The sequence below is a fragment of the Aulonocara sp. 'chitande type north' Nkhata Bay genome, linkage group LG23, assembly GCF_057382095.1.
Source record: "Aulonocara sp. 'chitande type north' Nkhata Bay isolate Kocher_YH1m ecotype deep benthic linkage group LG23, A_spYH_male_GT1.1, whole genome shotgun sequence".
Taxonomy (NCBI): domain Eukaryota; kingdom Metazoa; phylum Chordata; class Actinopteri; order Cichliformes; family Cichlidae; genus Aulonocara; species Aulonocara sp. 'chitande type north' Nkhata Bay.
The window spans coordinates 11,185,745-11,198,645 of record NC_141365.1 but is presented as its reverse complement, the minus strand read 5'-3'; the positions used below and the strand labels follow the sequence as shown (position 1 = coordinate 11,198,645).

The 12,901-nt window shown below is 38.4% G+C and overlaps 1 protein-coding gene across 5 annotated transcripts in view; it reads right to left on the bottom strand.

Annotated features, from left to right (window-relative positions):
• Positions 1-1,817, bottom strand: part of LOC147301269 (cyclin-dependent kinase-like 5) — a 53,418-nt gene extending 51,601 nt beyond the window's left edge. For 4 of the 5 annotated variants that reach the window (XM_086284121.1, XM_086284117.1, XM_086284120.1 and 1 more), the window contains exon 1: positions 1,668-1,817. The gene's annotated coding sequence lies outside the window, so the exon portion shown is untranslated. Of the gene's footprint in view, positions 1-356; positions 1,637-1,667 lie in introns of those variants that run through there. The other variant, XM_086284118.1, reaches the window with a different exon arrangement.
• Between the last annotated feature and the right edge of the window lie 11,084 nt (positions 1,818-12,901).

Here is a 12,901-nt window from a genome sequence, read left to right as displayed (position 1 = left end):
TACAATCTATCACTCGTCCTCCTTTGCCTGCACGCCCTCATTTCTCGATCTCCATGCCCACAGTTTTAAAACACAGGCTTTCTCCCAGCTAATTGATATCTTCAGCTTTACTAAAGATAACCCTGATCATATCACAAGGGTTATTTTCTCAAGACTTGACGAAGCTCCTCTAGAGCCACAGAAGACACTGCACAAGGGTATTAACAGCCTGTGCAGGCTCCACATACCGAGCGAATAGACGCGAATGTGTGAAATCAGTGGACTGTCTCGTCAGTATAAATTAAGTAAATAAAAAGGTTCCATATTATAGTTTACAGAACCTGATGAAAATGATGGTGAAAATAGTAAATTCCTACCTGTTTAGAGAGAGTGAAAGGGCACCGCACGCATTTTGAACGTGATCAAAGGATTTCCTCTGGTATCCACACACTCTTTATTGAATCAGATAAGACTCCAGATACCACTTTCTCCATTTCATCTTCTCCTAGCTGGAAAGCTCAAGGACTTGTGTAGCCTACACACACACTCACACACACACTTGCAATCTCCTACAGAGCTGTGGGCACAGGAGCTGCTCATCACTATGCAAAAACCTCGGCACCAAAATAAACTGAGTCTCCCTGAACACCAAATATCGCTGTGTGGTCTGTTACTCCCTTATCTTACTCAGCAGCAAACCCTCAACTGTAGGCTAAACTCAAACACTTTTCACCTCGCAGAAAATGCCTTTTATTTTTCACTCATGAGTGTGTTTCTGTGCTTCCTTTGGTCCATTTCAGCTTGCAGCCTACATGAGGTGGCATGCAAGCCTATTGTTTTTCCCAAGCAGATTTTTGCCAACTAACCCACCAGGCCCACTCCTGGAAGGATAATATGATCAGGAATGCACAGTGCATGGCTGTAGATCGTATATTTTGTCTCTATCAACAGCATGACTCATGCGTGGTGCGTGGAATTGAAAATGCAGAACCTCCAAAATCTCTTCATATGATCAGTGCACTAGTATTTATGCAGAATTGTGTCTTTCTGATGATTAAAATTTGACAAAGTGGTGGAAATTTGTAGAAAAAACAACAACAACAACAACAACAACAAAGGGATCCATCTAACAACGTCACTCAGGTTTAGAGTAACGTGATTTTTTTGGGTTAATTGCACACAATTACGCAAACAACAATAGACACAAGTTTAAATTTAAGATAAAATTATGGTTGAAAAAAGGAAAAGAAATTTACTGCTGTTTATGTAAAAATCTCACCTGCATTTGTGGTGTTGCTTCTTATAACAAGTCTCTCACATTCTTAACAGCTACAAAGGTGAAATGTAGCTGTCACAAATCATCATTTTTAACTGTAGCCTGTGTATCTAATTGTGTATATATGCACATATGTATGCGTGTGCGTGTGTGAGAGAGACAGGGAGCTATGACTGCCCACAGACTGACTGTAGCGCCCACATTTTTAATGCAGAGCAACAGCAAACCCAACAAGTCAAACATATGAAGCCAACTTAACAGAAATTAACAGTTTTTTTTCCTAGTTGTTGTTGAACCAGCTGATTCAGAAAACATGCATAACAAACCTCCCGCCTGCCTTAACACATAAGAGATCCGAGTCACCCTCGCAGGTTAAGTGTTACCCAAGTAAAGATTAAAAAAAACTACTCACTCAGTCACTGTTTTTGGGGAAAAACGATGGAAACAGGCCCATATAAATATATCCACCCACCAACGACGTTATTTTCATTGCAGCAGGCAGCTACAGTAACTGGATCGTGCGGTTGACAAGCTCCGAGCCCATCGCCAGGCAACAGTTCGAGCGACGTGACAGCGGCCAATGAAAATGCTCGGAACTGTTGTTTATTCCAACTCCCCCTTAGTTTCAGCCAATTACAGCACAGATGGCTTCCGGAGAGAGGGGGGGCGAGGGGAGGGTTGCTGAAAACTGTGTTGCGGTCTGAGGGTGTTTGGTATGAAGGTGGGATATTATTGTTCTAATTTCTCAATTACATAATTCTGGCAAATCACACCCCGCGTTCAAATATGACAACATAATTTAGCTAAAGGCCACTCCAAAGTACATAAAGAGGCAGAAAGATTGCCTTTTAAGGATGTTCTGATGTAAGGTGTATACACAAGCTACATTAGAGAGGAGTAAGTGCCTTGCTTAAGGGTAAGGGTAAAAACTGGACAAAACAAACTACAAGAGAGAGTAAGTACACGTTAATGGTGTGTAATAGTGGGATATAAATGCATCAGGGAGTGAATGAGCCATAAATTGAGACTCCCAGCTGCAGTCTCAAAACTTAGAGTGGAATGTGAAGAAACTGCTGTGACTTTATATCCAAATCGTGTGCATTGTTTTCAAGAGAAATCCACTGTAGCTAAACACAGGCTGGGCTGCACTTTTTGCAATGCCAATTTTCACCACTAGGTGGTGCAGTGAGCCAGTAGAACTTATTAATTTAATTACTTATTTAATCGGTAAAGTCATGAAGAACACATTCTTAGTTAAAATGATAGGATGTGGAAAGGAAAAGATTCACGATTCAAGATTCATTATAAAGCCTGTCAACAGAATCTGCAGCAAAGGTACTTTACAGGTATTGTATTTTTCGGACCATAAGGCGCACCGGATTATAAGGCGCATTAAGCGAAACAAAACAGTCAGATAAGTCAAACTTTACTCAACTCATTGTTCTTGCTTCCTCCACTTCCGTACCATTGATTCATTAATGTTAAATTCTCCAGCAGGTACTCTATTCCAATGTTGTTGCAATATATTAATGACCAACCTCTTATTGTGGATGGATTATCTCAGTTGTTCTCCTGACTGACGTTTGGTCCGTTTACAGCATCCTGCCATGCGATTGCATTTGTCCCTAACCATAGGGAACCCTCACGTTAACTTTTATCTAATTGAAAAAAGTTAGCATTCATCCTCCAGCTTTCCTGTGTTTATGTTATGCTAACATAGCTATGTCGCTAGCGATCAGATAGCACATCATTATATACCAGCTAGTCCAACTTCAGTAACCCTACAAACGTCACTGCTGTTTAGTTTTCAGTTTTCATTTATGTTGGAAGTAAAAGCAGAGCTGTCTGTTTTAATTTTTTCAGAAATCTCTCAGTCAGAACATGCTATATCATGTTTAGGTGGAAACTAGCGAGCTAACTTCCTACTAACTTCTAACTCAGTTAAATTTAATAAATTCAGTTTTCATAGATGCCTGGATGTTAAACGTAATTGTTACACCTGGTAAAGCAGCAACGCTGATGATTTTATTAAAGATAAAAGAATTTAGACAGTTTTTTACTCTCATTGATGCTGCAGTGCTCGTTTGACTTTGGGACCTGAAGCGGAGTTTGGACCCGGATAATGCTCCGACAATCCATCAAGCGGTGCAGCTTTGTAGCTTACCAAAGTCATACTAAAACATTTTTTCACAGATTTCTCATGTACCACGTAAAATCGGTCCGAGGTCAGTAAGCACAACCAGAATTCATACATAAGGCGCACCGGATTATAAGGTGCACTGTCGATTTTTGAGAAAATCTAAGAATTTTAAGTGCGCCTTATAGTCCGAAAAATATGGTACGCTATTATTTCCAAAGGCATCACCACAGGAGACACAGTAGTCTGAAAGCCTTGATCCATCTTGCATTTCTTCATATTTCTTTAGGAAAACTGGAAATAGGTGCAGCAATTTCTTGAAATATCTGCAAACATACGTGGAAATATAGAATATGAGGCCAATACAGAGTTTCTTGAAAGTTAAAATTTGGTACAACCACCTTTACTTCCCAGCCTAAACTCTCTTAGACAAGCTTTCTTGTAACTTCTTTAAGTAGTCTGCAGGCTTCTCAAAGGACATTTCATCACTCTTCTATGAATGTTCACTGTGTTAGGTTCTGTTCTCTGCTGAGATGATCACTCACTGCTTCAAAGATGTTGAGGCCCAGGCTAGATGCAGATAACTGCCAGGTGCATCTCTCAGGTCCTGTGTCAGGTCTTTGCTGGATTTATTTTGCTATTTCTTAACGACGTGACTTCCAGATAATGTTCATCTGCTGTAGATTGTTGTTTGTTTGTTTTTTCTAGATCTGCCACGTCTTCTTTTTGTCCTCCACCTTTCCAGTTTCATTAAACTTTTAAGGAGGCACTGCACACCCTACCAGGATATGCCAAGTTTTCAGCTAAGAGTTGTTTGGGAAAACTGCTATCGTATTCCTGTCAAAATGTGCTATTTTTGACATTTCTCATTGATTTAGCTAAAGAAATTAATATCTAACTTAAAATTGGTTCTTTGGTAAGTTTTCTGTTATGTATAGACACAAAACTGCTCCCTCCCTTGAGTTGGGGGGCTTTATGTGTGTGTGAATGATTCATAGATATGTATTAAGTGACTTAACAAAAAACAAACAAACAAACAAATCCTCTGAAAATGGTCAGGTAAAAGGACTGGATTGAAAACGAGTGAGAAAGCCAATGTCCAAAGACAAACTTTCAAAGACCTTTAGAAAGCTTGGCGAACTATTGCTTTAAAAATGACAAGAAAGTCTAGATAACTGAACAACATATGAAGAAATAAAGAGTGACTCAAGACTTTTGCGCAGTACTGTACATTAATCTGATAGGAGTATAAATGCCCAGAAATGCTGCTTTTCTTTCTGCTCTATCCCTCAATTCAGAGACCCGTCAACAGCTACAAGGGTCTGAATTTGAATTTGATCTATCCAAAGGAGGTCTCAGGGTCACCTGATCCAGCTCTGACTGTAAGCTTTATCACAATGGAAAGTTTAAACCCTGACCTTAAAAGTAGAGTTGGTGTTTGTCTCTTAAACCTGAGGAGCTGGAGCTAAAGGAGGGCAGATAGCTTCTGCCTTCCACTCTCATAAAGCAGCAGGTTGCTTGATGTGGGGTTTCTTGTCATTTACAAAGACTGTTTAAAACTCGCCCTTTGAGGACACAAAGACAGTTTGCACCCTCCCTGAGGAAAAACATATGCACAGAAACGTAAGGTGCCCCATTAAGACAAAGTTCACTCATTCAATATAGGCAAAACAACAACTGTACACACATTAATTTTATTGAGTAAATTATTTATTTTCCAGGTGATTGTAACACTCAGAGAGCATTCCTGTCTTATTAATGCCAGCTGAATACCCACGGGGCTGTAAAACCTTATCACTGCACATGTTAACAATGAGCAGCCATCATGCTTTGTGTGCAACATTTCAGATACAGCTTACTAGATTAATTCCAAATTAATTTTTAGTGTGCAGAAAGCAACTTGTTTTTCCCCTTCCTGCCTATTTTCATTCAAAACCTGCTGCATAACTTTTTGAGTGTTTGTGCTGACCAATGCTGCCACCGACAGGATTGTCCTGAAACTGAATGAATCCAGGCTGTACTGTGGTCTTAAAGAAAGCATGTGTGTGTACTTTGAGACTTCACCTGCATTTAAACACATAGTCCGTTAATAAAAAGTCATTTTAATTAGTGATTAATTGATATCTAATGTCATTTATTTTGTTAAATTTGATTATTCATTGACTAACTTTCCATTTTTTTCACTTTAGATTTTCTTTTTTAAAGCACCTTGAGGGGACTGTTGTTGTGATTTGGTGCTATATAAATAAAACGGAACTGAATTGAAATGCAGTTTCCAAATATGTTAGCCGATCCCTCTAAACAATCCAGAAGTCAATAATGACTGAGCTCATCAGGTTTTCTTCAGTTTGTCATGATGTGAGTTAACTGGGAGGCTTAGAGGTAAAGTTTGCCATCAACATGGTCATCATCTCCTTCAAGGATGTCCTTGAAAGGAATCAGCCTCGAAATTATGATTTAGTGTATCAAGGTTTATTTTTCCAACTTCAAACCAACTGTGAATCAAGAGTGTAACCAGGGAAAGGACACAGAAAGCTTTTTATCATTTCTCAAACTTGTGCCTATTCATCTCCTCTGTCCTCATCCTTCCCTCGACATAGAAATCACTCTCAGGACACCATGTTGAAGGATATCTGCGTTCCAAAATGCACCTTGAGAAAAGAAGTGGCTTGATAGAGGAACTCTAATCAAGGTTTCTCAGATTTAACCTTTGGAAAAGTGTTTTTTCCTTCAAATTATAAAAGAGGTGCAGCACACTGCTGGAGTATACAAACTGTGGAGGACTCTAAACAATTTGTCCTCACTTCAGAATGGAAAGTAAAAGAAAAACAAGCTTAGGCCTTCAGCCAGTTATTCTTAAATTTACGGATAAATAAAGTTATTTTTTAAACTAACATACTCTCCAGTCAACAAAACTGCTGCCTATGTGAAGCAGAGTCTGTGAATGTAATATAGTGATCCAAAAGTGATCCCAAGGAACACAAGAGCCAAGGAAAAAATGAAGAAAGGAAGCAATGTGGAAAAGTGAGAAATAAAAAGTGGAAAATAAAACATGAATCTGTCAGGAAGTCCAAATGAAGACTGTCACAAGTACCAAGTAAAACAGGAAACAACTCAAAAGACAGACAAGCAGACTGACCCTAAACATGATGCAGAGAAAGTGGAAAGTACATACCTAGTGGAGTAAAGTGATGTGGAATATGTTATGGTTTATTTAATTGGGTAAATCTTATTTGATGAGACCTAATTGTCTGTGTTATTAGCTATAATTTTACACTTGCTGAAATATTAATACAGTTACAGTCATTATTTAATCCATAATCACGACTGCCATCACCATCTTAATCAATGCAGGAGGCACCACTTTCTAACTTGTATTTACAGGGATAATAAAACTATGCTCCTTGCAGCAGTTGCTGCAGCCATAAAATCCATTAATATGTCAGCCTGATGTTCATTACAAACCAGTTAACAAGACTCAGATCTATTTCCAAAATAGCCGGCTCATAGCTAGTAATACAGAGGAGAGACAATATTGGTAAAGAGCGAATAATAATAAACTTGAAATGTGTGAGGGCAGTGAAATTAGAAATATTAAGGGTGCCGGATGAGTGAAGAGATAAGATAAGATAAGATAAGATAGAACTTTATTAATCCCTCGGGTGGGTTCCTCTGGGAAATTCGATTTCCAAAAAAGCACAGCACCGACAGAAGTTACAGAGTTATACACACACACACATATATATAAATACAGAGACAATATAAATAAAATATACGAAGGGGATAAATAGAATAAATAGGAATAAAAATAAAAATACAAGTGAATTGCACATTTCAAGTATTGAGTCTATTGCACCGTTGACTATTTACAAAAGTATTGCACAAAAGGTATTGCACAGTGAGGTGAAGAGGCACTACAGCTTAGTTGTTCCCCCCTCCTTTGTCCTCCTGTTTCCCCTCCCTCTCCCCTCCAGAGAGGAGTTAAACAGTCTGATGGCGTGTGGGACAAAGGAGTTTTTAAGTCTGTTAGTTCTTGTCTTTGGGAGAAGCAACCTGTCACTGAACAGACTCTTCTGGTTGTTAATGGCCGTGTGCAGAGGATGCCTGGCATTGTCCATAATGTCCATCAGTTTCTTTAATGTCCTTTTCTCTGCCACTGTCACCAGAGTGTCCAGCTTCATGCCGACCACAGAGCTAGCCCTCCTGATCAGTTTCTCCAGCCTGGATGAGTCCTTCTTTGCTGTGCTGCTCCCCCAGCACACCACAGCATAGAAAAGTACTCCAGCAACCACCGACTGGTAAAACATCCTCAGGAGCTTCCTGCAGATGTTAAAAGACCTCAGCCTCCTGAGGAAGTACAGTCGGCTTTGGGCTTTTTTATACAGGTGCTCTGTGTTGCATGACCAGTCCAGTTTATTGTCCACCCACAGCCCGAGGTACTTGTACTTGTTGACCACCTCCACCTCCTCCCCCTCTATCTGAACCGGCAGTGGACCTGCTCTAGACCTCCCGAAGTCCACAACCAGTTCCTTAGTCTTTGAGGTGTTGAGTTGCAGGTGGTTTATGTGACTCCATGCGACAAAGTTCCTCACCAGACTTCTGTACTCCTGTACTCCTGAAATACACAGCTGCAAAAAATTAGGAGAAAATTGAATTTATACAGCCTGATGAATGAAATATTTCAGGTGAAAATCTAAATTGGATTGTTGAGAAACATTTGAAAACCTAAATCATCAAGCTTTTCAGGCCTAGATTCAATAAAATGAAAAACACAGACTTATTTTTTAATGTGGCTCAGCAATGTGCTTATATGCACTCCTGTAATGTCTGTGCATGCTCCTTACAAGGCAGTCGATAGTTTCTTAGAGGATCTCTTCTCAGGCCGTACACTCAAAAAAAATGAAATTGGGTGGTTGTTACATGCACAAGATCCAAACTTGTAATTTGAACTAAATAATTCCATGTTTCTATGGTGAACGTAATTAAATCATGTAGCATCTGCATGAAATCCAGCAACTTAATTTGTTCTTGTTGAGATGACATCATACAATCCAGTAAGAGTGGTTAGTTGCCTGGATCCAGCCACTCTTACTGGATTGTATCATGTCATCTCAACAAGAACAAATTAAGTTGCTGGATTTCATGCAGATGCTACATGATTTAAGTACGTTCACCATAGAAACATGGAATTATTTAGTTCAAATTACAAGTTTGGATCTTGTGCATGTAACAACCACCCAATTTCTTTTTTTGAGTCGACTCACGAAATTCACAAGATCACATTAGATGTCAAACCACAGGAAAATCACTGAGGTTATTGAATGTTAATGTTAATATTATGTTAAACCTACACACATATATCGTGTTGACACAACACAACCAATATGGATTAATATAACATGATTTGTTTAGATGGAATATAAGTGGCAAGATAAAATTACCTTCATCCAATTAATTATTTTTTTTGAGCGTAGCATCATGGCATCACCGAGATCCTGGACAGTCTGTGGTAGTTTTTGTATTCCAGATTTTCAGAGACAACGTTTGACATGAATATCCCAGAAACTACCAAAGATAAATGCCGAGTGTGCCAGTTTAACTCAGTGGGATGAGCGGGCGACCATATGCCATATGGCTGAAAGCAGCCAGCCCGGTTTGAGTCCGACCCGCAGCCCTTTGCTGCATGTCTTCCCCTCTCTCTCCCTCTGCTTTCCTGTCAGTCTTCACTGTACCTATCCAATAAAGCCAGAAAAAGACCCCCCCAAAAATACTTCAAGATAAAAGCTTGAAATTTTCACAGCCCTCTCTATAAAAATGAATCCGGATCTGTGATTTGAGACAGATACATCAAAAACTCAGATTATTGGTTAGTTCAAATCTGAAAAAAGCTATCCTGTAAAGTCATATATTTAAGCACACAAACTGAAAAAAATCAAATAAATAATATCGCAAAAGACAACTTGACAGGGGGCACCTGGGGTGGGTGTGGTTATATTTCCCTCCACCCCTGGACATTCCCCTGCCAGTGTACAGTATTTTATTTAAACATATGCCATTAAGATCAAATTAGTGGTGGTGGGAACATATTCCTACCATGCCTACCATAAACTATACCCATGTGTTGTTGGCTGTTTTGTAAACACAGTTTGGCTAAGCCCAAACTTCCTATTTCAAATCAAAGGTGTTACTCAAACTAAGACTAACTGTGAAAAAAAAAAACAGTTTAGTCAGTGGAATAAAAGGAAAAACCTTAGAATGAATCAAAGAGTAAGGCTTTAAAATATGCTGTCATAACATAGGTTCAAAATTAAGAAAAATGTAAAAAGAAAAATGTGAAGAAAGCAGTAATGTACAAAAGAAAGGGTGCACAGAAGAAACATTCATAGATGACTCAGCAAGGAAACCGCAGTTAAACACAAAGAAAACAAAACCATCAAAGTACCACAGGAAATAACTAAAGGAGGCAGGAATACCAACAATAAACCAAATGTAAGAGACAAGGAAACACAAACAGCCCGAGGTGTAAAAACAGAAGAGGGCACAAACAGAAACACTGAGTACAGTTAGATGATGCAAACCAAAACTCATCCACAAAACTGTGTTAATCACTAGAAACCAGAAGAAAAAAAACACCAAGAAACTAGTGTCATAAAACTGAAGCTCATTGTGAAATTAAACAGGAAACAAAGTCTCACAAATCAAAGAAAACAGGAAATGAAAACTAAAACACTGGAACATTAACAAAACACCAAACATAAACCACGACTCAGATAGATAAACTTAGCATCTAAGATATGAAGTCAAGATCCTATCAGGAAATCCCAGAGGCATGACAATGACGACTGAGACCGGGAAAGGGTCGCAGTTATACTGCAATACCTCAGAACTTCCAAACCCTTTTATAAAAATCATTAAAAAGAAGCTAAACATTAAAAACTAAACACTATGAAGTTTAAAGTTTGAAGAGGTGAACAAGAAGTCCTTGACTATAATTTTGAAGAAGTGGCTGGGAAGTACCAGGTTTTGGAAAATTATATTACACAATGGAGTCTCGGTGATGTAATATACATTACTACACCACAGAATAAAGCCTCATCTCTTCTGCTAAAGGTGTAACACTGAAGTAGGAACACTGTCTGTATTGCATAGATTAGATCTGCGCCTGCCCATACCTGTATTCACACAGAACCTGCAAAAACAAGGTGGAGTTTAAAAACCTCACCTTTCTCTTTGCATCAGATCTTTTCAATCAGCAAACCACACCCTTTAAAATTCTTTTGTCATAAAAGGTGGTTTTCTCCCCCAGCCAGTGAGAACTAAGTCCATAATAACCATGGAAATTATTCATTATTGTTTGAGTAATTCCTGTATTTATTACGTCAAAGACAGTGCGCACGCCTGCATTGGGCAGTTATTTCCCCGTAGCAAATAAATCAGTTGAGCAGTTTTAAATGTGCACGCCACATCAGATCAACCAACACGATCGCTCCCAGTGCAGTTTTTTTTAATCCCGACTGAATCAAGTTTAACCCTCTTGGGTACAACATTGATTATAAAGGAGAATGAAAACCCACTAAAATGTATTAAATTGCACAAAAAATGTGCAACCTTTCAATGGAAATATGAACATGGATTACTCTTATATAACACATGATTTTGTTAACCTACAGTATAAAAGAAAATAAAGATTTCAAATAAGGTAACATAGACTTAATTCTTGACTTGACTTACATGTGTTTGAACCCTTAAAGAACCCTTTCAAACCAGATAAATTATAGTTTAAACTTGAGTTTGTCTGCTTGGAGGAAAAGTGAAGGTAAATTTGAAAAACACACATAATTACCAATGTAGCGGTAAGGTGTTCTTAAATGCAGGATCATCAAATTATGGAACCACAAATCATTGATAGAGTCTAACTTTTCCTTTTTTTTTCATTAACTGGACAAATACAGAGAGAGCTGCACCTTACTGGAAAATCAAAAATAAGGTAAAACTTTGCATGGGTGCAGTATAAAAATCTTGTGATCTAATAGGGTCTGGTGAGAGCTTAAATGGAATGAATTATGTGCAAAAGGAATATTTATGTTTTCACATTATGAGAGTAAATCTTGGGAGTTTCCATTTTCTATTTGGGTACTTCAATTTCCTCCCACAAAAACATCCTTACTGGGTTAAATGGTAATTCTAAATCGGTTGGTTTTGTGTCTCTCCATGTTAGTCTTGGGATGTAATGGTGACCTGTCCTGTCCTGGGTTTTAACCTTTCTCCACCCCCACCCACCCCATTCCAGAGCTTTCAAGATAATGTTTGAATCAATTTATTATGAGCTCTAGTTATTATGTTGTTTGATACTTGGACACTGAGTGGCTGTTCTGCAAAGTTAAACAGCTGTGAGGCCACTGTTGGTGTAACTACTATAACAGGTGCCCTCTGCACATCTGAGGCAAACAGCACCATTTCACCAGTGACAAATAAGGATGTGAAACTTCTATAATTTTCTGTGTCACAAACAACTTCTTTCCTACAAAGAACTGAGCCGAAAATGGAAGGATTCCTGGTATTAGAGACACTTTTTATTTTTATCAAATGACAACCACCCCCCCCCCCCCCACCCCCCCACCGTTATTTTTTTTTGTTATTAAAAAGGAACATGTACTCTATAATTCTTTCACAAATGATTGACACTTTTCAGTATTTGCTCTGTTTGGTCACTGCAATCGTACAACATTTTGCTCCACACTTCCTGTCTATATTGGAAAAGAAAATGCAGAGCAAGTGAAAACAAACAACCACAACCACAGCAGTTGCACCACTTAAGTGGAATTTAAAACAAATTTCTATTACAGCGATTACAAGCTAAATTTTGGTGTGTATGTTTAAGAACATTTGGAAAAGGGAAGCCTTACAAGCTAAAAACTACGAGTGTTAAAGGCTAATTTTAACTAATGGGACTCTTAAGTCAAAATGCTTAAAATGTTTTAAGCTCTCATACATTTAGCCAACTTAAATTGATGTGGAACAGCCACATGTGGAACAGAGAGCAAAATAGGGATCCTGAACTTTAAATTTGTGATTCTGCAACAATATAAACAGACTAGAAGTGTTTTTATCTGATTTGACTGGTGGTTCCAGTGACATCAATTTAATTTAGTTAATGCTAAAGATAGAGGCCCAAATAAGTCAAGATGGGTGCTAAGTGTCCAAGCTTGCGTCTAGAAGGAAAATTGATTAATATCCACCACTAATATGGCAAATGCATGTTATTATCATTTAACAAAGTCAGTATGACCAGATACTACAATACCAGTGCATCCATACTATATTAGGGGTTTTTTTTTTAGGTATAAAACCATCATATTTTACCAGACACTCATTATATTATGAATATTTCAGCATAAAAAACAGTTAATTTGAATGTGTTTTGTCCCATAGCACCACTGTTTTCCACTGTGGTAATTCCTGCTGTAGTGAATCCAGATAAAGACAGGAAACCAAAGCATTTTGCCTGT